Source organism: Ambystoma mexicanum, chromosome 7p (assembly GCF_040938575.1).
Source record: "Ambystoma mexicanum isolate Mex_15411 chromosome 7p, UKY_AmexF1_1, whole genome shotgun sequence".
NCBI classification, from domain to species: Eukaryota; Metazoa; Chordata; class Amphibia; order Caudata; family Ambystomatidae; genus Ambystoma; species Ambystoma mexicanum.
The window spans coordinates 731,163,259-731,190,776 of NC_090939.1; positions in this window are offsets into that span (position 1 = coordinate 731,163,259).

The following is a 27,518-nucleotide window of genomic DNA, read 5'->3' on the forward strand; positions in this document are numbered from 1 at the left end:
GGGCATTAACCCGCATCCTAGACCACTGAAATTCCCAAAAATATTTTTGGCACAAAAAATGCATACTACACCCCTGAAAGTTCTGAAAATGTTAGCAGCCCAAAAATGCCTTAAAATGCATTTTAGCCCTGCAAAAATGTAGAAAACTTTGAAGGACCAAAACGGGTTTACAGGCATCCTAGACCCCCTAAAGTCCAGAAAATGGTTGTGGCCCTAAAATGGTGTCAGAGAGCCCTGAATGTCCCAAAACATGTGCAGCCTGAAAGGGGCATTAACCCGCATCCTAGACCACTGAAATTCCCAAAATATTTTTGGCACAAAAAATGCATACTACACCCCTGAAAGTTCTGAAAATGTTAGCAGCCCAAAAATGCCTTAAAATGCATTTTAGGCCTGCAAAAATGTTGAAAACTTTGGAGGCCGAAAAAAGGGGTTTAGAATCATCCTAGACCCCCTAAAGTCCAGAAAATGGTTGTGGCCCTAAAATGGTGTCAGAGAGCCCTGAATGTCCCAAAAAATGTGCAGCCTCAAAGGGGCATTAACCCGCATCCTAGACCACTGAAATTCCCAAAAATATTTTTGGCACGAAAAATGCATCCTACACCCATGAAGCTCAGAATATTTTAGCAGCCCAAAAAAGGCCTTAAAATGCATTTTAGGCCTGCAAAAATGTTGAAAACTTTGACGGACCAAAAAAGGGGTTTACAGGCATCCTAGACCCCCTAAAGTCCAGAAAATGTTGGTGGCCCAAAAATGGTGTCAGAGAGCCCTGAATGTCCCAAAAACATTTGCAGAGTGAAACGGGCATTAACACGCATCCTAGACCACTGAAATTCCCAAAACCAAAAATATTTTTGGCACAAAAAATGCATACTACACCCCTGAAAGTTCTGAAAATGTTAGCAGCCCAAAAATGCCTTAAAATGCATTTTAGGCCTGCAAAAATGTTGAAAACTTTGAAGGACCAAAAAAGGGGTTTACAGGCATCCTAGACACCCTAAAGTCCAGAAAATGTTGGTGGCCCAAAAATGGTGTCAGAGAGCCCTGAAAGCTCCAAAAACATTTGCAGAGTGAAACGGGCATTAACCCGCATCCTAGACCACTGAAATTCCCAAAAATATTTTTGGCACAAAAAATGCATACTACACCCCTGAAAGTTCTGAAAATGTTAGCAGCCCAAAAATGCCTTAAAATGCATTTTAGGCCTGCAAACATGTTGAAAACTTTGAAGGACCAAAAAAGGGGTTTACAGGCATCCTAGACCCCCTAAAGTCCAGAAAATGTTGGTGGGCCAAAATCTGTGTCAGAGAGCTCTGAATGTCCCCAAAACATTTGCAGCCTCAAAGGGGCATTAACCCGCATCCTAGACCACTGAAATTCCCAAAAATATTTTTGGCACGAAAAATACATCCTACACCCATGAAGCTCAGAATATGTTAGCTGCCCAAAAAAGGCCTTAAAATGCATTTTAGGCCTGCAAAAATGTTGAAAACTTTGAAGAACCAAAAAAGGGGTTTACAGGCATCCTAGACCCCCTAAAGTCCAGAAAATGTTGGTGGCCCAAAAATGGTGTCAGAGAGCCTTGAATGTCCCAAAAACATTTGCAGCCTGAAAGGGGCATTAATCCGCATCCTAGACCACTGAAATTCCCAAAAATATTTTTGCCACAAAAAATGCATAATACACCCCTGAAAGTTCTGAAAATGTTAGCAGCCCAAAAATGCCTTAAAATGCATTTTAGGCCTGCAAAAATGTTGAAAACTTTGAAGGACCAAAAAAGGGGTTTACAGGCATCCTAGACCCCCTAAAGTCCAGAAAATGTTGGTGGCCCAAAAATGGTGTCAGAGAGCCCTGAATGTCCCAAAAACATTTGCAGAGTGAAACGGGCATTAACCTGCATCCTAGACCTCTGACATTCCCAAAAATATTTTTGGCACAAAAAATGAATACTACACCCCTGAAAGTTCTGAAAATGTTTAGCAGCCCAAAAATGCCTTAAAATGCATTTTAGGCCTGCAAAAATGTTGAAAACTTTGGAGGCCGAAAAAAGGGGTTTAGAGGCATCCTAGACCCCCTAAAGTCCAGAAAATGTTGGTGGGTCAAAATCTGTGTCAGAGAGCTCTGAATGTCCCAAAAACATGTGCAGCCTCAAAGGGGCATTAACCCGCATCCTAGACCACTGAAATTCCCAAAAATATTTTTGGCACGAAAAATGCATCCTACACCCATGAAGCTCAGAATATGTTAGCAGCCCAAAAAAGGCCTTAAAATGCATTTTAGGCCTGCAAAAATGTTGAAAACTTTGAAGGACCAAAAAAGGGGTTTACAGGCATCCTAGACCCCTAAAGTCCAAAAAATGTTGGTGGCCCAAAAATGGTGTCAGAGAGTCCTGAATGTCCCAAAAACATTTGCAGCCTGAAAGGGGCATTAACCCGCATCCTAGACCACTGAAATTCCCAAAAATATTTTTGGCACGAAAAATGCATCCTACACCCATGAAGCTCAGAATATGTTAGCAGCCCAAAAAAGGCCTTAAAATGCATTTTAGGCCTGCAAAAATGTTGAAAACTTTGAAGGACCAAAAAAGGGGTTTACAGGCATCCTAGACCCCCTAAAGTCCAGAAAATGTTGGTGGCCCAAAAATGGTGTCAGAGAGCCCTGAATGTCCCAAAAACATTTGCAGAGTGAAACGGGCATTAACCTGCATCCTAGACCTCTGACATTCCCAAAAATATTTTTGGCACAAAAAATGAATACTACACCCCTGAAAGTTCTGAAAATGTTTAGCAGCCCAAAAATGCCTTAAAATGCATTTTAGGCCTGCAAAAATGTTGAAAACTTTGGAGGCCGAAAAAAGGGGTTTAGAGGCATCCTAGACCCCCTAAAGTCCAGAAAATGTTGGTGGGCCAAAATCTGTGTCAGAGAGCTCTGAATGTCCCAAAAACATGTGCAGCGTCAAAGGGGCATTAACCCGCATCCTAGACCACTGAAATTCCCAAAAATATTTTTGGCACGAAAAATGCATCCTACACCCATGAAGCTCAGAATATGTTAGCAGCCCAAAAAAGGCCTTAAAATGCATTTTAGGCCTGCAAAAATGTTGAAAACTTTGACGGACCAAAAAAGGGGTTTACAGGCATCCTAGACCCCCTAAAGTCCAGAAAATGTTGGTGGCCCAAAAATGGTGTCAGAGAGCCCTGAATGTCCCAAAAACATTTGCAGCCTCAAAGGGGCATTAACCCGCATCCTAGACCACTGAAATTCCCAAAAATATTTTTGGCACGAAAAATGCATCCTACACCCATGAAGCTCAGAATATGTTAGCAGCCCAAAAAAGGCCTTAAAATGCATTTTAGGCCTGCAAAAATATTGAAAACTTTGAAGGACCAAAAAAGGGGTTTACAGGCATCCTAGACCCCCTAAAGTCCAGAAAATGTTGGTGGGCCAAAATCTGTGTCAGAGAGCTCTGAATGTCCCAAAAACATTTGCAGCCTCAAAGGGGCATTAACCCGCATGCTAGACCACTGAAATTCCCAAAAATATTTTTGGCACGAAAAATGCATCCTACACCCATGAAGCTCAGAATATGTTAGCAGCCCAAAAAAGGCCTTAAAATGCATTTTAGGCCTGCAAAAATGTTGAAAACTTTGACGGACCAAAAAAGGGGTTTACAGGCATCCTAGACCCCCTAAAGTCCAGAAAATGTTGGTGGCCCAAAAATGGTGTCAGAGAGCCCTGAATGTCCCAAAAACATTTGCAGCCTCAAAGGGGCATTAACCCGCATCCTAGACCACTGAAATTCCCAAAAATATTTTTGGCACGAAAAATGCATCCTACTCCCATGAAGCTCAGAATATGTTAGCAGCCCAAAAAAGGCCTTAAAATGCATTTTAGGCCTGCAAAAATGTTGAAAACTTTGACGGACCAAAAAAGGGGTTTACAGGCATCCTAGACCCCCTAAAGTCCAGAAAATGTTGGTGGCCCAAAAATGGTGTCAGAGAGCCCTGAATGTCCCAAAAACATTTGCAGAGTGAAACGGGCATTAACACGCATCCTAGACCACTGAAATTCCCAAAACCAAAAATATTTTTGGCACAAAAAATGCATACTACACCCCTGAAAGTTCTGAAAATGTTAGCAGCCCAAAAATGCCTTAAAATGCATTTTAGGCCTGCAAAAATGTTGAAAACTTTGAAGGACCAAAAAAGGGGTTTACCGGCATCCTAGACCCCCTAAAGTCCAGAAAATGTTGGTGGGCCAAAAATGGTGTCAGAGAGCCCTGAATACTCCAAAAACATTTGCAGAGTGAAACGGGCATTAACCCGAATCCTAGACCACTGAAATTCCCAAAAATATTTTTGGCACAAAAAATGCATACTACACCCCTGAAAGTTCTGAAAATGTTAGCAGCCCAAAAATGCCTTAAAATGCATTTTAGGCCTGCAAACATGTTGAAAACTTTGAAGGACCAAAAAAGGGCTTTCCAGGCATCCTAGACCCCCTAAAGTCCAGAAAATGTTGGTGGGCCAAAAATGGTGTCAGAGAGCCCTGAATGCTCCAAAAACATTTGCAGAGTGAAACGGGCATTAACCCGAATCCCAGACCACTGAAATTCCTAAAAATATTTTTGGCACAAAAAATGCATACTACACCCCTGAAAGTTCTGAAAATGTTAGCAGCCCAAAAATGCCTCAAAATGCATTTTAGGCCTGCAAAAATGTTGAAAACTTTGAAGGACCAAAAAAGGGGTTTACAGGCATCCTAGACCCCCTAAAGTCCAGAAAATGGTTGTGGCCCAAAAATGGTGTCAGAGAGCCCTGAATGTCCCAAAAACATTTGCAGCCTGAAAGGGGCATTAACCAGCATCCTAGACCACTGAAATTCCCAAAAATATTTTTGGCACAAAAAATGCATACTACACCCCTGAAAGTTCTGAAAATGTTAGCAGCCCAAAAATGCCTTAAAATGCATTTTAGGCCTGCAAAAATGTTGAAAACTTTGGAGGCCGAAAAAAGGGGTTTAGAGGCATCCTAGACCCCCTAAAGTCCAGAAAATGTTGGTGGGCCAAAATCTGTGTCAGAGAGCTCTGAATGCCCCAAAAACATTTGCAGAGTGAAACGGGCATTAACACGCATCCTAGACCACTGAAATTCCCAAAACCAAAAATATTTTTGGCACAAAAAATGCATACTACACCCCTGAAAGTTCTGAAAATGTTAGCAGCCCAAAAATGCCTTAAAATGCATTTTAGGCCTGCAAAAATGTTGAAAACTTTGAAGGACCAAAAAAGGGGTTTACAGGCATCCTAGACACCCTAAAGTCCAGAAAATGTTGGTGGCCCAAAAATGGTGTCAGAGAGCCCTGAATGCTCCAAAAACATTTGCAGAGTGAAACGGGCATTAACCTGCATCCTAGACCACTGAAATTCCCCAAAATATTTTTGCCACAAAAAATGCATACTACAACCCTGAAAGATCAGAAAATGTTGGCAGCTCAAAAAAAGGACTTAAAATGCTTCTTAGGCCTGCACAAATGTTGAACACTTTGGAGGCCAAAAAAAGGGGTTTACAGGCATCCTAGACCCCCCAAAGTCCAGAAAATGTTGGTGGGACAAAATCAGTGTCAGAGAGCTCTGAATGTCCCAAAAACATTTTCAGCCTGAAAGTGGCACTAACCCACATCCCAGACCACTGAAATTCCTAAAAATATTTTTGGCACAAAAAATGCATACTACACCCCTGAAAGTTCTGAAAATGTTAGCAGCCCAAAAATGCCTCAAAATGCATTTTAGGCCTGCAAAAATGTTGAAAACTTTCAAGGACCAAAAAAGGGGTTTACAGGCATCCTAGACCCCCTAAAGTCCAGAAAATGGTTGTGGCCCAAAAATGGTGTCAGAGAGCCCTGAATGTCCCAAAAACATTTGCAGCCTGAAAGGGGCATTAACCCGCATCCTAGACCACTGAAATTCCCAAAAATATTTTTGGCACAAAAAATGCATACTACACCCTTGAAAGTTCTGAAAATGTTAGCAGCCCAAAAATGCCTTAAAATGCATTTTAGGCCTACAAACATGTTGAAAACTTTGGAGGCCGAAAAAAGGGGTTTAGAGGCATCCTAGACCCCCTAAAGTCCAGAAAATGTTGGTGGGCCAAAATCTGTGTCAGAGAGCTCTGAATGCCCCAAAAACATTTGCAGAGTGAAACGGGCATTAACCCGCATCCTAGACCACTGAAATTCCCAAAAATATTTTTGGCACAAAAAATGCATACTACACCCCTGAAAGTTCTGAAAATGTTAGCAGCCCAAAAATGCCTTAAAGTGCATCTTAGGCCTGCAAAAATATAGAAAACCTTGGAGGTGGAAAAAAGGGGTTTAGAGGGGGGTTAAGCTGCATCCTAGACCACTGAAATTTCCCAAAATATTTTTGGCATGAAAAATTCAACCTATACCCCTGAAGGTCAGAATATATTAGCAGCCCAAAAAAGGCCTTAAAATGCATTTTAGGCCTGCACAAATGTTGAAAACTTTGGAGGCCCAAAAAAGGGGTTGCAGGCATCCTAGACACCCTAAAGTCCAGAAAATGATTGTCGCTCAAAAATGGTGTCAGAGAGCCCTGAATTCCCAAAAACATTTGCTGCCTGAAAGGGGCATTAACCAGCATCCTAGACCACTGAAATTCCCAAAAATATTTTTTGCACGAAAAATGCATCCTACACCCCTAAGGCTCAGAATATGTTAGCAGCCCAGAAAAGGCCTTAAAATGCATTTTAAGCCTGCAAAAATGTTGAAAACTTCGGAGGCCCAAAAAAGGGGTTTACAGGCATCCTAGACCCCCTAAAGTCCAGAAAATGTTGGTGGGTCAAAAACAGTGTCAGAGAGCTCTGAATGTCCCAAAAACATTTGCAGAGTGAAACGGGCATTAACCCGCATCCTAGACCACTGAAATTCCCAAAAATATTTTTGGCACAAAAAATGCATACTACACCCCTGAAAGTTCTGAAAATGTTAGCAGCCCAAAAATGCCTTAAAATGCATTTTAGCCCTGCAAAAATGTAGAAAACTTTGAAGGACCAAAACGGGTTTACAGGCATCCTAGACCCCCTAAAGTCCAGAAAATGGTTGTGGCCCTAAAATGGTGTCAGAGAGCCCTGAATGTCCCAAAACATGTGCAGCCTGAAAGGGGCATTAACCCGCATCCTAGACCACTGAAATTCCCAAAATATTTTTGGCACAAAAAATGCATACTACACCCCTGAAAGTTCTGAAAATGTTAGCAGCCCAAAAATGCCTTAAAATGCATTTTAGGCCTGCAAAAATGTTGAAAACTTTGGAGGCCGAAAAAAGGGGTTTAGAATCATCCTAGACCCCCTAAAGTCCAGAAAATGGTTGTGGCCCTAAAATGGTGTCAGAGAGCCCTGAATGTCCCAAAAAATGTGCAGCCTCAAAGGGGCATTAACCCGCATCCTAGACCACTGAAATTCCCAAAAATATTTTTGGCACGAAAAATGCATCCTACACCCATGAAGCTCAGAATATTTTAGCAGCCCAAAAAAGGCCTTAAAATGCATTTTAGGCCTGCAAAAATGTTGAAAACTTTGACGGACCAAAAAAGGGGTTTACAGGCATCCTAGACCCCCTAAAGTCCAGAAAATGTTGGTGGCCCAAAAATGGTGTCAGAGAGCCCTGAATGTCCCAAAAACATTTGCAGAGTGAAACGGGCATTAACACGCATCCTAGACCACTGAAATTCCCAAAACCAAAAATATTTTTGGCACAAAAAATGCATACTACACCCCTGAAAGTTCTGAAAATGTTAGCAGCCCAAAAATGCCTTAAAATGCATTTTAGGCCTGCAAAAATGTTGAAAACTTTGAAGGACCAAAAAAGGGGTTTACAGGCATCCTAGACACCCTAAAGTCCAGAAAATGTTGGTGGCCCAAAAATGGTGTCAGAGAGCCCTGAAAGCTCCAAAAACATTTGCAGAGTGAAACGGGCATTAACCCGCATCCTAGACCACTGAAATTCCCAAAAATATTTTTGGCACAAAAAATGCATACTACACCCCTGAAAGTTCTGAAAATGTTAGCAGCCCAAAAATGCCTTAAAATGCATTTTAGGCCTGCAAACATGTTGAAAACTTTGAAGGACCAAAAAAGGGGTTTACAGGCATCCTAGACCCCCTAAAGTCCAGAAAATGTTGGTGGGCCAAAATCTGTGTCAGAGAGCTCTGAATGTCCCCAAAACATTTGCAGCCTCAAAGGGGCATTAACCCGCATCCTAGACCACTGAAATTCCCAAAAATATTTTTGGCACGAAAAATACATCCTACACCCATGAAGCTCAGAATATGTTAGCTGCCCAAAAAAGGCCTTAAAATGCATTTTAGGCCTGCAAAAATGTTGAAAACTTTGAAGAACCAAAAAAGGGGTTTACAGGCATCCTAGACCCCCTAAAGTCCAGAAAATGTTGGTGGCCCAAAAATGGTGTCAGAGAGCCTTGAATGTCCCAAAAACATTTGCAGCCTGAAAGGGGCATTAATCCGCATCCTAGACCACTGAAATTCCCAAAAATATTTTTGCCACAAAAAATGCATAATACACCCCTGAAAGTTCTGAAAATGTTAGCAGCCCAAAAATGCCTTAAAATGCATTTTAGGCCTGCAAAAATGTTGAAAACTTTGAAGGACCAAAAAAGGGGTTTACAGGCATCCTAGACCCCCTAAAGTCCAGAAAATGTTGGTGGCCCAAAAATGGTGTCAGAGAGCCCTGAATGTCCCAAAAACATTTGCAGAGTGAAACGGGCATTAACCTGCATCCTAGACCTCTGACATTCCCAAAAATATTTTTGGCACAAAAAATGAATACTACACCCCTGAAAGTTCTGAAAATGTTTAGCAGCCCAAAAATGCCTTAAAATGCATTTTAGGCCTGCAAAAATGTTGAAAACTTTGGAGGCCGAAAAAAGGGGTTTAGAGGCATCCTAGACCCCCTAAAGTCCAGAAAATGTTGGTGGGTCAAAATCTGTGTCAGAGAGCTCTGAATGTCCCAAAAACATGTGCAGCCTCAAAGGGGCATTAACCCGCATCCTAGACCACTGAAATTCCCAAAAATATTTTTGGCACGAAAAATGCATCCTACACCCATGAAGCTCAGAATATGTTAGCAGCCCAAAAAAGGCCTTAAAATGCATTTTAGGCCTGCAAAAATGTTGAAAACTTTGAAGGACCAAAAAAGGGGTTTACAGGCATCCTAGACCCCTAAAGTCCAAAAAATGTTGGTGGCCCAAAAATGGTGTCAGAGAGTCCTGAATGTCCCAAAAACATTTGCAGCCTGAAAGGGGCATTAACCCGCATCCTAGACCACTGAAATTCCCAAAAATATTTTTGGCACGAAAAATGCATCCTACACCCATGAAGCTCAGAATATGTTAGCAGCCCAAAAAAGGCCTTAAAATGCATTTTAGGCCTGCAAAAATGTTGAAAACTTTGAAGGACCAAAAAAGGGGTTTACAGGCATCCTAGACCCCCTAAAGTCCAGAAAATGTTGGTGGGCCAAAATCTGTGTCAGAGAGCTCTGAATGTCCCAAAAACATTTGCAGCCTCAAAGGGGCATTAACCCGCATGTTAGACCACTGAAATTCCGAAAAATATTTTTGGCACGAAAAATGCATCCTACACCCATGAAGCTCAGAATATGTTAGCAGCCCAAAAAAGGCCTTAAAATGCATTTTAGGCCTGCAAAAATGTTGAAAACTTTGAAGAACCAAAAAAGGGGTTTACAGGCATCCTAGACCCCTTAAAGTCCAGAAAATGTTGGTGGCCCAAAAATGGTGTCAGAGAGCCTTGAATGTCCCAAAAACATTTGCAGCCTGAAAGGGGCATTAACCCGCATCCTAGACCACTGAAATGCCCAAAAATATTTTTGCCACAAAAAATGCATACTACACCCCTCAAAGTTCTGAAAATGTTAGCAGCCCAAATATGCCTTAAAATGCATTTTAGGCCTGCAAAAATGTTTAAAACTTTGAAGGACCAAAAAAGGGGTTTACAGGCATCCTAAACACCCTAAAGTCCAGAAAATGTTGGTGGGCCAAAAATGGTGTCAGAGAGCCCTGAATGTCCCAAAAACATTTGCAGAGTGAAACGGGCATTAAACCGCATCCTAAACCTCTGACATTCCCAAAAATATTTTTGGCACAAAAAATGAATACTACACCCATGAAGCTCAGAATATGTTAGCAGCCCAAAAAAGGCCTTAAAGTGCATCTTAGGCCTGCAAAAATGTAGAAAACTTTGAAGGACCAAAAAAGGGGTTTACAGGCATCCTAGACCCCCTAAAGTCCAGAAAATGTTGGTGGCCCAAAAATGGTGTCAGAGAGCCCTGAATGCTCCAAAAACATTTGCAGAGTGAAACGGGCATTAACCCGCATCCTAGACCACTGAAATTCCCAAAAATATTTTTGGCACAAAAAATGCAACCTATACCCCTGAAGCTCAGAATATGTTAGCAGCCCAATTAAGGCCTTAAAATGCATTTTAGGCCTGCAAAAATGTTGAAAACTTTGAAGGACCAAAAAAGGGGTTTACAGGCATCCTAGACCCCCTAAAGTCCAGAAAATGTTGGTGGCCCAAAAACAGTGTCAGAGAGCTCTGAATGTCCCAAACAGATTTGCAGCCTGAAAGGGGCATTAAGTCGCATCCTAGACCACTGAAATTCCCAAAAATATTTTTGGCACAAAAAATGAATACTACACCCCTGAAAGTTCTGAAAATGTTTAGCAGCCCAAAAATGCCTTAAAATGCATTTTAGGCCTGCAAAAATGTTGAAAACTTTGGAGGCCGAAAAAAGGGGTTTAGAGGCATCCTAGACCCCCTAAAGTCCAGAAAATGTTGGTGGGCCAAAATCTGTGTCAGAGAGCTCTGAATGTCCCAAAAACATGTGCAGCGTCAAAGGGGCATTAACCCGCATCCTAGACCACTGAAATTCCCAAAAATATTTTTGGCACGAAAAATGCATCCTACACCCATGAAGCTCAGAATATGTTAGCAGCCCAAAAAAGGCCTTAAAATGCATTTTAGGCCTGCAAAAATATTGAAAACTTTGAAGGACCAAAAAAGGGGTTTACAGGCATCCTAGACCCCCTAAAGTCCAGAAAATGTTGGTGGGCCAAAATCTGTGTCAGAGAGCTCTGAATGTCCCAAAAACATTTGCAGCCTCAAAGGGGCATTAACCCGCATGCTAGACCACTGAAATTCCCAAAAATATTTTTGGCACGAAAAATGCATCCTACACCCATGAAGCTCAGAATATGTTAGCAGCCCAAAAAAGGCCTTAAAATGCATTTTAGGCCTGCAAAAATGTTGAAAACTTTGACGGACCAAAAAAGGGGTTTACAGGCATCCTAGACCCCCTAAAGTCCAGAAAATGTTGGTGGCCCAAAAATGGTGTCAGAGAGCCCTGAATGTCCCAAAAACATTTGCAGCCTCAAAGGGGCATTAACCCGCATCCTAGACCACTGAAATTCCCAAAAATATTTTTGGCACGAAAAATGCATCCTACTCCCATGAAGCTCAGAATATGTTAGCAGCCCAAAAAAGGCCTTAAAATGCATTTTAGGCCTGCAAAAATGTTGAAAACTTTGACGGACCAAAAAAGGGGTTTACAGGCATCCTAGACCCCCTAAAGTCCAGAAAATGTTGGTGGCCCAAAAATGGTGTCAGAGAGCCCTGAATGTCCCAAAAACATTTGCAGAGTGAAACGGGCATTAACACGCATCCTAGACCACTGAAATTCCCAAAACCAAAAATATTTTTGGCACAAAAAATGCATACTACACCCCTGAAAGTTCTGAAAATGTTAGCAGCCCAAAAATGCCTTAAAATGCATTTTAGGCCTGCAAAAATGTTGAAAACTTTGAAGGACCAAAAAAGGGGTTTACCGGCATCCTAGACCCCCTAAAGTCCAGAAAATGTTGGTGGGCCAAAAATGGTGTCAGAGAGCCCTGAATACTCCAAAAACATTTGCAGAGTGAAACGGGCATTAACCCGAATCCTAGACCACTGAAATTCCCAAAAATATTTTTGGCACAAAAAATGCATACTACACCCCTGAAAGTTCTGAAAATGTTAGCAGCCCAAAAATGCCTTAAAATGCATTTTAGGCCTGCAAACATGTTGAAAACTTTGAAGGACCAAAAAAGGGGTTTACAGGCATCCTAGACCCCCTAAAGTCCAGAAAATGTTGGTGGGCCAAAAATGGTGTCAGAGAGCCCTGAATGCTCCAAAAACATTTGCAGAGTGAAACGGGCATTAACCCGAATCCCAGACCACTGAAATTCCTAAAAATATTTTTGGCACAAAAAATGCATACTACACCCCTGAAAGTTCTGAAAATGTTAGCAGCCCAAAAATGCCTCAAAATGCATTTTAGGCCTGCAAAAATGTTGAAAACTTTGAAGGACCAAAAAAGGGGTTTACAGGCATCCTAGACCCCCTAAAGTCCAGAAAATGGTTGTGGCCCAAAAATGGTGTCAGAGAGCCCTGAATGTCCCAAAAACATTTGCAGCCTGAAAGGGGCATTAACCAGCATCCTAGACCACTGAAATTCCCAAAAATATTTTTGGCACAAAAAATGCATACTACACCCCTGAAAGTTCTGAAAATGTTAGCAGCCCAAAAATGCCTTAAAATGCATTTTAGGCCTGCAAAAATGTTGAAAACTTTGGAGGCCGAAAAAAGGGGTTTAGAGGCATCCTAGACCCCCTAAAGTCCAGAAAATGTTGGTGGGCCAAAATCTGTGTCAGAGAGCTCTGAATGCCCCAAAAACATTTGCAGAGTGAAACGGGCATTAACACGCATCCTAGACCACTGAAATTCCCAAAACCAAAAATATTTTTGGCACAAAAAATGCATACTACACCCCTGAAAGTTCTGAAAATGTTAGCAGCCCAAAAATGCCTTAAAATGCATTTTAGGCCTGCAAAAATGTTGAAAACTTTGAAGGACCAAAAAAGGGGTTTACAGGCATCCTAGACACCCTAAAGTCCAGAAAATGTTGGTGGCCCAAAAATGGTGTCAGAGAGCCCTGAATGCTCCAAAAACATTTGCAGAGTGAAACGGGCATTAACCTGCATCCTAGACCACTGAAATTCCCCAAAATATTTTTGCCACAAAAAATGCATACTACAACCCTGAAAGATCAGAAAATGTTGGCAGCTCAAAAAAAGGACTTAAAATGCTTCTTAGGCCTGCACAAATGTTGAACACTTTGGAGGCCAAAAAAAGGGGTTTACAGGCATCCTAGACCCCCCAAAGTCCAGAAAATGTTGGTGGGACAAAATCAGTGTCAGAGAGCTCTGAATGTCCCAAAAACATTTTCAGCCTGAAAGTGGCACTAACCCACATCCCAGACCACTGAAATTCCTAAAAATATTTTTGGCACAAAAAATGCATACTACACCCCTGAAAGTTCTGAAAATGTTAGCAGCCCAAAAATGCCTCAAAATGCATTTTAGGCCTGCAAAAATGTTGAAAACTTTCAAGGACCAAAAAAGGGGTTTACAGGCATCCTAGACCCCCTAAAGTCCAGAAAATGGTTGTGGCCCAAAAATGGTGTCAGAGAGCCCTGAATGTCCCAAAAACATTTGCAGCCTGAAAGGGGCATTAACCCGCATCCTAGACCACTGAAATTCCCAAAAATATTTTTGGCACAAAAAATGCATACTACACCCTTGAAAGTTCTGAAAATGTTAGCAGCCCAAAAATGCCTTAAAATGCATTTTAGGCCTACAAACATGTTGAAAACTTTGGAGGCCGAAAAAAGGGGTTTAGAGGCATCCTAGACCCCCTAAAGTCCAGAAAATGTTGGTGGGCCAAAATCTGTGTCAGAGAGCTCTGAATGCCCCAAAAACATTTGCAGAGTGAAACGGGCATTAACCCGCATCCTAGACCACTGAAATTCCCAAAAATATTTTTGGCACAAAAAATGCATACTACACCCCTGAAAGTTCTGAAAATGTTAGCAGCCCAAAAATGCCTTAAAGTGCATCTTAGGCCTGCAAAAATATAGAAAACCTTGGAGGTGGAAAAAAGGGGTTTAGAGGGGGGTTAAGCTGCATCCTAGACCACTGAAATTTCCCAAAATATTTTTGGCATGAAAAATTCAACCTATACCCCTGAAGGTCAGAATATGTTAGCAGCCCAAAAAAGGCCTTAAAATGCATTTTAGGCCTGCACAAATGTTGAAAACTTTGGAGGCCCAAAAAAGGGGTTGCAGGCATCCTAGACACCCTAAAGTCCAGAAAATGATTGTCGCTCAAAAATGATGTCAGAGAGCCCTGAATTCCCAAAAACATTTGCTGCCTGAAAGGGGCATTAACCAGCATCCTAGACCACTGAAATTCCCAAAAATATTTTTTGCACGAAAAATGCATCCTACACCCCTAAGGCTCAGAATATGTTAGCAGCCCAGAAAAGGCCTTAAAATGCATTTTAAGCCTGCAAAAATGTTGAAAACTTCAGAGGCCCAAAAAAGGGGTTTACAGGCATCCTAGACCCCCTAAAGTCCAGAAAATGTTGGTGGGTCAAAAACAGTGTCAGAGAGCTCTGAATGTCCCAAAAACATTTGCAGAGTGAAACGGGCATTAACCCGCATCCTAGACCACTGAAATTCCCAAAAATATTTTTGGCACAAAAAATGCATACTACACCCCTGAAAGTTCTGAAAATGTTAGCAGCCCAAAAATGCCTTAAAATGCATTTTAGCCCTGCAAAAATGTAGAAAACTTTGAAGGACCAAAACAGGGGTTTACAGGCATCCTAGACCCCCTAAAGTCCAGAAAATGGTTGTGGCCCTAAAATGGTGTCAGAGAGCCCTGAATGTCCCAAAACATGTGCAGCCTGAAAGGGGCATTAACCCGCATCCTAGACCACTGAAATTCCCAAAATATTTTTGGCACAAAAAATGCATACTACACCCCTGAAAGTTCTGAAAATGTTAGCAGCCCAAAAATGCCTTAAAATGCATTTTAGGCCTGCAAAAATGTTGAAAACTTTGGAGGCCGAAAAAAGGGGTTTAGAATCATCCTAGACCCCCTAAAGTCCAGAAAATGGTTGTGGCCCTAAAATGGTGTCAGAGAGCCCTGAATGTCCCAAAAAATGTGCAGCCTCAAAGGGGCATTAACCCGCATCCTAGACCACTGAAATTCCCAAAAATATTTTTGGCACGAAAAATGCATCCTACACCCATGAAGCTCAGAATATTTTAGCAGCCCAAAAAAGGCCTTAAAATGCATTTTAGGCCTGCAAAAATGTTGAAAACTTTGACGGACCAAAAAAGGGGTTTACAGGCATCCTAGACCCCCTAAAGTCCAGAAAATGTTGGTGGCCCAAAAATGGTGTCAGAGAGCCCTGAATGTCCCAAAAACATTTGCAGAGTGAAACGGGCATTAACACGCATCCTAGACCACTGAAATTCCCAAAACCAAAAATATTTTTGGCACAAAAAATGCATACTACACCCCTGAAAGTTCTGAAAATGTTAGCAGCCCAAAAATGCCTTAAAATGCATTTTAGGCCTGCAAAAATGTTGAAAACTTTGAAGGACCAAAAAAGGGGTTTACAGGCATCCTAGACACCCTAAAGTCCAGAAAATGTTGGTGGCCCAAAAATGGTGTCAGAGAGCCCTGAAAGCTCCAAAAACATTTGCAGAGTGAAACGGGCATTAACCCGCATCCTAGACCACTGAAATTCCCAAAAATATTTTTGGCACAAAAAATGCATACTACACCCCTGAAAGTTCTGAAAATGTTAGCAGCCCAAAAATGCCTTAAAATGCATTTTAGGCCTGCAAACATGTTGAAAACTTTGAAGGACCAAAAAAGGGGTTTACAGGCATCCTAGACCCCCTAAAGTCCAGAAAATGTTGGTGGGCCAAAATCTGTGTCAGAGAGCTCTGAATGTCCCCAAAACATTTGCAGCCTCAAAGGGGCATTAACCCGCATCCTAGACCACTGAAATTCCCAAAAATATTTTTGGCACGAAAAATACATCCTACACCCATGAAGCTCAGAATATGTTAGCAGCCCAAAAAAGGCCTTAAAATGCATTTTAGGCCTGCAAAAATGTTGAAAACTTTGAAGAACCAAAAAAGGGGTTTACAGGCATCCTAGACCCCCTAAAGTCCAGAAAATGTTGGTGGCCCAAAAATGGTGTCAGAGAGCCTTGAATGTCCCAAAAACATTTGCAGCCTGAAAGGGGCATTAATCCGCATCCTAGACCACTGAAATTCCCAAAAATATTTTTGCCACAAAAAATGCATAATACACCCCTGAAAGTTCTGAAAATGTTAGCAGCCCAAAAATGCCTTAAAATGCATTTTAGGCCTGCAAAAATGTTGAAAACTTTGAAGGACCAAAAAAGGGGTTTACAGGCATCCTAGACCCCCTAAAGTCCAGAAAATGTTGGTGGCCCAAAAATGGTGTCAGAGAGCCCTGAATGTCCCAAAAACATTTGCAGAGTGAAACGGGCATTAACCTGCATCCTAGACCTCTGACATTCCCAAAAATATTTTTGGCACAAAAAATGAATACTACACCCCTGAAAGTTCTGAAAATGTTTAGCAGCCCAAAAATGCCTTAAAATGCATTTTAGGCCTGCAAAAATGTTGAAAACTTTGGAGGCCGAAAAAAGGGGTTTAGAGGCATCCTAGACCCCCTAAAGTCCAGAAAATGTTGGTGGGTCAAAATCTGTGTCAGAGAGCTCTGAATGTCCCAAAAACATGTGCAGCCTCAAAGGGGCATTAACCCGCATCCTAGACCACTGAAATTCCCAAAAATATTTTTGGCACGAAAAATGCATCCTACACCCATGAAGCTCAGAATATGTTAGCAGCCCAAAAAAGGCCTTAAAATGCATTTTAGGCCTGCAAAAATGTTGAAAACTTTGAAGGACCAAAAAAGGGGTTTACAGGCATCCTAGACCCCCTAAAGTCCAGAAAATGGTTGTGGCCCAAAAATGGTGTCAGAGAGCCCTGAATGTCCCAAAAACATTTGCAGCCTGAAAGGGGCATTAACCAGCATCCTAGACCACTGAAATTCCCAAAAATATTTTTGGCACAAAAAATGCATACTACACCCCTGAAAGTTCTGAAAATGTTAGCAGCCCAAAAATGCCTTAAAATGCATTTTAGGCCTGCAAAAATGTTGAAAACTTTGGAGGCCGAAAAAAGGGGTTTAGAGGCATCCTAGACCCCCTAAAGTCCAGAAAATGTTGGTGGGCCAAAATCTGTGTCAGAGAGCTCTGAATGCCCCAAAAACATTTGCAGAGTGAAACGGGCATTAACACGCATCCTAGACCACTGAAATTCCCAAAACCAAAAATATTTTTGGCACAAAAAATGCATACTACACCCCTGAAAGTTCTGAAAATGTTAGCAGCCCAAAAATGCCTTAAAATGCATTTTAGGCCTGCAAAAATGTTGAAAACTTTGAAGGACCAAAAAAGGGGTTTACAGGCATCCTAGACACCCTAAAGTCCAGAAAATGTTGGTGGCCCAAAAATGGTGTCAGAGAGCCCTGAATGCTCCAAAAACATTTGCAGAGTGAAACGGGCATTAACCTGCATCCTAGACCACTGAAATTCCCCAAAATATTTTTGCCACAAAAAATGCATACTACAACCCTGAAAGATCAGAAAATGTTGGCAGCTCAAAAAAAGGACTTAAAATGCTTCTTAGGCCTGCACAAATGTTGAACACTTTGGAGGCCAAAAAAAGGGGTTTACAGGCATCCTAGACCCCCCAAAGTCCAGAAAATGTTGGTGGGACAAAATCAGTGTCAGAGAGCTCTGAATGTCCCAAAAACATTTTCAGCCTGAAAGTGGCACTAACCCACATCCCAGACCACTGAAATTCCTAAAAATATTTTTGGCACAAAAAATGCATACTACACCCCTGAAAGTTCTGAAAATGTTAGCAGCCCAAAAATGCCTCAAAATGCATTTTAGGCCTGCAAAAATGTTGAAAACTTTCAAGGACCAAAAAAGGGGTTTACAGGCATCCTAGACCCCCTAAAGTCCAGAAAATGGTTGTGGCCCAAAAATGGTGTCAGAGAGCCCTGAATGTCCCAAAAACATTTGCAGCCTGAAAGGGGCATTAACCCGCATCCTAGACCACTGAAATTCCCAAAAATATTTTTGGCACAAAAAATGCATACTACACCCTTGAAAGTTCTGAAAATGTTAGCAGCCCAAAAATGCCTTAAAATGCATTTTAGGCCTACAAACATGTTGAAAACTTTGGAGGCCGAAAAAAGGGGTTTAGAGGCATCCTAGACCCCCTAAAGTCCAGAAAATGTTGGTGGGCCAAAATCTGTGTCAGAGAGCTCTGAATGCCCCAAAAACATTTGCAGAGTGAAACGGGCATTAACCCGCATCCTAGACCACTGAAATTCCCAAAAATATTTTTGGCACAAAAAATGCATACTACACCCCTGAAAGTTCTGAAAATGTTAGCAGCCCAAAAATGCCTTAAAGTGCATCTTAGGCCTGCAAAAATATAGAAAACCTTGGAGGTGGAAAAAAGGGGTTTAGAGGGGGGTTAAGCTGCATCCTAGACCACTGAAATTTCCCAAAATATTTTTGGCATGAAAAATTCAACCTATACCCCTGAAGGTCAGAATATGTTAGCAGCCCAAAAAAGGCCTTAAAATGCATTTTAGGCCTGCACAAATGTTGAAAACTTTGGAGGCCCAAAAAAGGGGTTGCAGGCATCCTAGACACCCTAAAGTCCAGAAAATGATTGTCGCTCAAAAATGATGTCAGAGAGCCCTGAATTCCCAAAAACATTTGCTGCCTGAAAGGGGCATTAACCAGCATCCTAGACCACTGAAATTCCCAAAAATATTTTTTGCACGAAAAATGCATCCTACACCCCTAAGGCTCAGAATATGTTAGCAGCCCAGAAAAGGCCTTAAAATGCATTTTAAGCCTGCAAAAATGTTGAAAACTTCAGAGGCCCAAAAAAGGGGTTTACAGGCATCCTAGACCCCCTAAAGTCCAGAAAATGTTGGTGGGTCAAAAACAGTGTCAGAGAGCTCTGAATGTCCCAAAAACATTTGCAGAGTGAAACGGGCATTAACCCGCATCCTAGACCACTGAAATTCCCAAAAATATTTTTGGCACAAAAAATGCATACTACACCCCTGAAAGTTCTGAAAATGTTAGCAGCCCAAAAATGCCTTAAAATGCATTTTAGCCCTGCAAAAATGTAGAAAACTTTGAAGGACCAAAACAGGGGTTTACAGGCATCCTAGACCCCCTAAAGTCCAGAAAATGGTTGTGGCCCTAAAATGGTGTCAGAGAGCCCTGAATGTCCCAAAACATGTGCAGCCTGAAAGGGGCATTAACCCGCATCCTAGACCACTGAAATTCCCAAAATATTTTTGGCACAAAAAATGCATACTACACCCCTGAAAGTTCTGAAAATGTTAGCAGCCCAAAAATGCCTTAAAATGCATTTTAGGCCTGCAAAAATGTTGAAAACTTTGGAGGCCGAAAAAAGGGGTTTAGAATCATCCTAGACCCCCTAAAGTCCAGAAAATGGTTGTGGCCCTAAAATGGTGTCAGAGAGCCCTGAATGTCCCAAAAAATGTGCAGCCTCAAAGGGGCATTAACCCGCATCCTAGACCACTGAAATTCCCAAAAATATTTTTGGCACGAAAAATGCATCCTACACCCATGAAGCTCAGAATATTTTAGCAGCCCAAAAAAGGCCTTAAAATGCATTTTAGGCCTGCAAAAATGTTGAAAACTTTGACGGACCAAAAAAGGGGTTTACAGGCATCCTAGACCCCCTAAAGTCCAGAAAATGTTGGTGGCCCAAAAATGGTGTCAGAGAGCCCTGAATGTCCCAAAAACATTTGCAGAGTGAAACGGGCATTAACACGCATCCTAGACCACTGAAATTCCCAAAACCAAAAATATTTTTGGCACAAAAAATGCATACTACACCCCTGAAAGTTCTGAAAATGTTAGCAGCCCAAAAATGCCTTAAAATGCATTTTAGGCCTGCAAAAATGTTGAAAACTTTGAAGGACCAAAAAAGGGGTTTACAGGCATCCTAGACACCCTAAAGTCCAGAAAATGTTGGTGGCCCAAAAATGGTGTCAGAGAGCCCTGAAAGCTCCAAAAACATTTGCAGAGTGAAACGGGCATTAACCCGCATCCTAGACCACTGAAATTCCCAAAAATATTTTTGGCACAAAAAATGCATACTACACCCCTGAAAGTTCTGAAAATGTTAGCAGCCCAAAAATGCCTTAAAATGCATTTTAGGCCTGCAAACATGTTGAAAACTTTGAAGGACCAAAAAAGGGGTTTACAGGCATCCTAGACCCCCTAAAGTCCAGAAAATGTTGGTGGGCCAAAATCTGTGTCAGAGAGCTCTGAATGTCCCCAAAACATTTGCAGCCTCAAAGGGGCATTAACCCGCATCCTAGACCACTGAAATTCCCAAAAATATTTTTGGCACGAAAAATACATCCTACACCCATGAAGCTCAGAATATGTTAGCAGCCCAAAAAAGGCCTTAAAATGCATTTTAGGCCTGCAAAAATGTTGAAAACTTTGAAGAACCAAAAAAGGGGTTTACAGGCATCCTAGACCCCCTAAAGTCCAGAAAATGTTGGTGGCCCAAAAATGGTGTCAGAGAGCCTTGAATGTCCCAAAAACATTTGCAGCCTGAAAGGGGCATTAATCCGCATCCTAGACCACTGAAATTCCCAAAAATATTTTTGCCACAAAAAATGCATAATACACCCCTGAAAGTTCTGAAAATGTTAGCAGCCCAAAAATGCCTTAAAATGCATTTTAGGCCTGCAAAAATGTTGAAAACTTTGAAGGACCAAAAAAGGGGTTTACAGGCATCCTAGACCCCCTAAAGTCCAGAAAATGTTGGTGGCCCAAAAATGGTGTCAGAGAGCCCTGAATGTCCCAAAAACATTTGCAGAGTGAAACGGGCATTAACCTGCATCCTAGACCTCTGACATTCCCAAAAATATTTTTGGCACAAAAAATGAATACTACACCCCTGAAAGTTCTGAAAATGTTTAGCAGCCCAAAAATGCCTTAAAATGCATTTTAGGCCTGCAAAAATGTTGAAAACTTTGGAGGCCGAAAAAAGGGGTTTAGAGGCATCCTAGACCCCCTAAAGTCCAGAAAATGTTGGTGGGTCAAAATCTGTGTCAGAGAGCTCTGAATGTCCCAAAAACATGTGCAGCCTCAAAGGGGCATTAACCCGCATCCTAGACCACTGAAATTCCCAAAAATATTTTTGGCACGAAAAATGCATCCTACACCCATGAAGCTCAGAATATGTTAGCAGCCCAAAAAAGGCCTTAAAATGCATTTTAGGCCTGCAAAAATGTTGAAAACTTTGAAGGACCAAAAAAGGGGTTTACAGGCATCCTAGACCCCTAAAGTCCAAAAAATGTTGGTGGCCCAAAAATGGTGTCAGAGAGTCCTGAATGTCCCAAAAACATTTGCAGCCTCAAAGGGGCATTAACCCGCATGTTAGACCACTGAAATTCCGAAAAATATTTTTGGCACGAAAAATGCATCCTACACCCATGAAGCTCAGAATATGTTAGCAGCCCAAAAAAGGCCTTAAAATGCATTTTAGGCCTGCAAAAATGTTGAAAACTTTGAAGAACCAAAAAAGGGGTTTACAGGCATCCTAGACCCCTTAAAGTCCAGAAAATGTTGGTGGCCCAAAAATGGTGTCAGAGAGCCTTGAATGTCCCAAAAACATTTGCAGCCTGAAAGGGGCATTAACCCGCATCCTAGACCACTGAAATTCCCAAAAATATTTTTGGCACGAAAAATGCATCCTACACCCATGAAGCTCAGAATATGTTAGCAGCCCAAAAAAGGCCTTAAAGTGCATCTTAGGCCTGCAAAAATGTAGAAAACTTTGAAGGACCAAAAAAGGGGTTTACAGGCATCCTAGACCCCCTAAAGTCCAGAAAATGTTGGTGGGCCAAAATCTGTGTCAGAGAGCTCTGAATGTCCCAAAAACATGTGCAGCGTCAAAGGGGCATTAACCCGCATCCTAGACCACTGAAATTCCCAAAAATATTTTTGGCACGAAAAATGCATCCTACACCCATGAAGCTCAGAATATGTTAGCAGCCCAAAAAAGGCCTTAAAATGCATTTTAGGCCTGCAAAAATGTTGAAAACTTTGAAGGACCAAAAAAGGGGTTTACAGGCATCCTAGACCCCTAAAGTCCAAAAAATGTTGGTGGCCCAAAAATGGTGTCAGAGAGTCCTGAATGTCCCAAAAACATTTGCAGCCTGAAAGGGGCATTAACCCGCATCCTAGACCACTGAAATTCCCAAAAATATTTTTGGCACGAAAAATGCATCCTACACCCATGAAGCTCAGAATATGTTAGCAGCCCAAAAAAGGCCTTAAAATGCATTTTAGGCCTGCAAAAATATTGAAAACTTTGAAGGACCAAAAAAGGGGTTTACAGGCATCCTAGACCCCCTAAAGTCCAGAAAATGTTGGTGGGCCAAAATCTGTGTCAGAGAGCTCTGAATGTCCCAAAAACATTTGCAGCCTCAAAGGGGCATTAACCCGCATGCTAGACCACTGAAATTCCCAAAAATATTTTTGGCACGAAAAATGCATCCTACACCCATGAAGCTCAGAATATGTTAGCAGCCCAAAAAAGGCCTTAAAATGCATTTTAGACCTGCAAAAATGTTGAAAACTTTGAAGAACCAAAAAAGGGGTTTACAGGCATCCTAGACCCCCTAAAGTCCAGAAAATGTTGGTGGCCCAAAAACAGTGTCAGAGAGCTCTGAATGTCCCAAACAGATTTGCAGCCTGAAAGGGGCATTAAGTCGCATCCTAGACCACTGAAATTCCCCAAAATATTTTTGTCACAAAAAATGCATCCTACAACCCTGAAAGATCAGAAAATGTTGGCATCTCAAAAAAAGGACTTAAAATGCATCTTAAGCCTACAAAAATGTTGAAAACTTTGAAGGTCCAAAAAAGGGGTTTACAGGCATCCTAGACCCCCTAAAGTCCAGAAAATGGTTGTGGCCCAAAAATGGTGTCAGAGAGCCCTGAATGTCCCAAAAACATTTTCAGCCTGAAAGGGGCATTAATCCGCATCCTAGACCACTGAAATTCCCAAAAATATTTTTGGCACGAAAAATGCATCCTACACCCATGAAGCTCAGAATATGTTAGCAGCCCAAAAAAGGCCTTAAAATGCATTTTAGGCCTGCAAAAATGTTGAAAACTTTGAAGAACCAAAAAAGGGGTTTACAGGCATCCTAGACCCCTTAAAGTCCAGAAAATGTTGGTGGCCCAAAAATGGTGTCAGAGAGCCTTGAATGTCCCAAAAACATTTGCAGCCTGAAAGGGGCATTAACCCGCATCCTAGACCACTGAAATGCCCAAAAATATTTTTGGCACAAAAAATGCATACTACACCCCTGAAAGTTCTGAAAATGTTAGCAGCCCAAATATGCCTTAAAATGCATTTTAGGCCTGCAAAAATGTTTAAAACTTTGAAGGACCAAAAAAGGGGTTTACAGGCATCCTAGACCCCCTAAAGTCCAGAAAATGTTGGTGGGCCAAAAATGGTGTCAGAGAGCCCTGAATGTCCCAAAAACATTTGCAGAGTGAAACGGGCATTAAACCGCATCCTAAACCTCTGACATTCCCAAAAATATTTTTGGCACAAAAAATGAATACTACACCCATGAAGCTCAGAATATGTTAGCAGCCCAAAAAAGGCCTTAAAGTGCATCTTAGGCCTGCAAAAATGTAGAAAACTTTGAAGGACCAAAAAAGCGGTTTACAGGCATCCTAGACCCCCTAAAGTCCAGAAAATGTTGGTGGCCCAAAAATGGTGTCAGAGAGCCCTGAATGCTCCAAAAACATTTGCAGAGTGAAACGGGCATTAACCCGCATCCTAGACCACTGAAATTCCCAAAAATATTTTTGGCACAAAAAATGCAACCTATACCCCTGAAGCTCAGAATATGTTAGCAGCCCAATTAAGGCCTTAAAATGCATTTTAGGCCTGCAAAAATGTTGAAAACTTTGAAGGACCAAAAAAGGGGTTTACAGGCATCCTAGACCCCCTAAAGTCCAGAAAATGTTGGTGGCCCAAAAACAGTGTCAGAGAGCTCTGAATGTCCCAAACAGATTTGCAGCCTGAAAGGGGCATTAAGTCGCATCCTAGACCACTGAAATTCCCCAAAATATTTTTGGCACAAAAAATGCATCCTACAACCCTGAAAGATCAGAAAATGTTGGCATCTCAAAAAAAGGACTTAAAATGCATCTTAAGCCTACAAAAATGTTGAAAACTTTGAAGGTCCAAAAAAGGGGTTTACAGGCATCCTAGACCCCCTAAAGTCCAGAAAATGGTTGTGGCCCAAAAATGGTGTCAGAGAGCCCTGAATGTCCCAAAAACATTTGCAGCCTGAAAGGGGCATTAATCCGCATCCTAGACCACTGAAATTCCCAAAAATATTTTTGCCACAAAAAATGCATAATACACCCCTGAAAGTTCTGAAAATGTTAGCAGCCCAAAAATGCCTTAAAATGCATTTTAGGCCTGCAAAAATGTTGAAAACTTTGAAGGACCAAAAAAGGGGTTTACAGGCATCCTAGACCCCCTAAAGTCCAGAAAATGTTGGTGGCCCAAAAATGGTGTCAGAGAGCCCTGAATGTCCCAAAAACATTTGCAGAGTGAAACGGGCATTAACCTGCATCCTAGACCTCTGACATTCCCAAAAATATATTTGGCACAAAAAATGAATACTACACCCCTGAAAGTTCTGAAAATGTTTAGCAGCCCAAAAATGCCTTAAAATGCATTTTAGGCCTGCAAAAATGTTGAAAACTTTGGAGGCCGAAAAAAGGGGTTTAGAGGCATCCTAGACCCCCTAAAGTCCAGAAAATGTTGGTGGGCCAAAATCTGTGTCAGAGAGCTCTGAATGTCCCAAAAACATGTGCAGCGTCAAAGGGGCATTAACCCGCATCCTAGACCACTGAAATTCCCAAAAATATTTTTGGCACGAAAAATGCATCCTACACCCATGAAGCTCAGAATATGTTAGCAGCCCAAAAAAGGCCTTAAAATGCATTTTAGGCCTGCAAAAATGTTGAAAACTTTGAAGGACCAAAAAAGGGATTTACAGGCATCCTAGACCCCTAAAGTCCAAAAAATGTTGGAGGCCCAAAAATGGTGTCAGAGAGTCCTGAATGTCCCAAAAACATTTGCAGCCTGAAAGGGGCATTAACCCGCATCCTAGACCACTGAAATTCCCAAAAATATTTTTGGCACGAAAAATGCATCCTACACCCATGAAGCTCAGAATATGTTAGCAGCCCAAAAAAGGCCTTAAAATGCATTTTAGGCCTGCAAAAATATTGAAAACTTTGAAGGACCAAAAAAGGGGTTTACAGGCATCCTAGACCCCCTAAAGTCCAGAAAATGTTGGTGGGCCAAAATCTGTGTCAGAGAGCTCTGAATGTCCCAAAAACATTTGCAGCCTCAAAGGGGCATTAACCCGCATGCTAGACCACTGAAATTCCCAAAAATATTTTTGGCACGAAAAATGCATCCTACACCCATGAAGCTCAGAATATGTTAGCAGCCCAAAAAAGGCCTTAAAATGCATTTTAGACCTGCAAAAATGTTGAAAACTTTGAAGAACCAAAAAAGGGGTTTACAGGCATCCTAGACCCCCTAAAGTCCAGAAAATGGTTGTGGCCCAAAAATGGTGTCAGAGAGCCCTGAATGTCCCAAAAACATTTTCAGCCTGAAAGGGGCATTAATCCGCATCCTAGACCACTGAAATTCCCAAAAATATTTTTGGCACGAAAAATGCATCCTACACCCATGGAGCTCAGAATATGTTAGCAGCCCAAAAAAGGCCTTAAAATGCATTTTAGGCCTGCAAAAATGTTGAAAACTTTGAAGAACCAAAAAAGGGGTTTACAGGCATCCTAGACCCCTTAAAGTCCAGAAAATGTTGGTGGCCCAAAAATGGTGTCAGAGAGCCTTGAATGTCCCAAAAACATTTGCAGCCTGAAAGGGGCATTAACCCGCATCCTAGACCACTGAAATGCCCAAAAATATTTTTGGCACAAAAAATGCATACTACACCCCTGAAAGTTCTGAAAATGTTAGCAGCCCAAATATGCCTTAAAATGCATTTTAGGCCTGCAAAAATGTTTAAAACTTTGAAGGACCAAAAAAGGGGTTTACAGGCATCCTAGACCCCCTAAAGTCCAGAAAATGTTGGTGGGCCAAAAATGGTGTCAGAGAGCCCTGAATGTCCCAAAAACATTTGCAGAGTGAAACGGGCATTAAACCGCATCCTAAACCTCTGACATTCCCAAAAATATTTTTGGCACAAAAAATGAATACTACACCCATGAAGCTCAGAATATGTTAGCAGCCCAAAAAAGGCCTTAAAGTGCATCTTAGGCCTGCAAAAATGTAGAAAACTTTGAAGGACCAAAAAAGGGGTTTACAGGCATCCTAGACCCCCTAAAGTCCAGAAAATGTTGGTGGCCCAAAAATGGTGTCAGAGAGCCCTGAATGCTCCAAAAACATTTGCAGAGTGAAACGGGCATTAACCCGCATCCTAGACCACTGAAATTCCCAAAAATATTTTTGGCACAAAAAATGCAACCTATACCCCTGAAGCTCAGAATATGTTAGCAGCCCAATTAAGGCCTTAAAATGCATTTTAGGCCTGCAAAAATGTTGAAAACTTTGAAGGACCAAAAAAGGGGTTTACAGGCATCCTAGACCCCCTAAAGTCCAGAAAATGTTGGTGGCCCAAAAACAGTGTCAGAGAGCTCTGAATGTCCCAAACAGATTTGCAGCCTGAAAGGGGCATTAAGTCGCATCCTAGACCACTGAAATTCCCCAAAATATTTTTGGCACAAAAAATGCATCCTACAACCCTGAAAGATCAGAAAATGTTGGCATCTCAAAAAAAGGACTTAAAATGCATCTTAAGCCTACAAAAATGTTGAAAACTTTGAAGGTCCAAAAAAGGGGTTTACAGGCATCCTAGACCCCCTAAAGTCCAGAAAATGGTTGTGGCCCAAAAATGGTGTCAGAGAGCCCTGAATGTCCCAAAAACATTTGCAGCCTGAAAGGGGCATTAATCCGCATCCTAGACCACTGAAATTCCCAAAAATATTTTTGCCACAAAAAATGCATAATACACCCCTGAAAGTTCTGAAAATGTTAGCAGCCCAAAAATGCCTTAAAATGCATTTTAGGCCTGCAAAAATGTTGAAAACTTTGAAGGACCAAAAAAGGGGTTTACAGGCATCCTAGACCCCCTAAAGTCCAGAAAATGTTGGTGGCCCAAAAATGGTGTCAGAGAGCCCTGAATGTCCCAAAAACATTTGCAGAGTGAAACAGGCATTAACCTGCATCCTAGACCTCTGACATTCCCAAAAATATTTT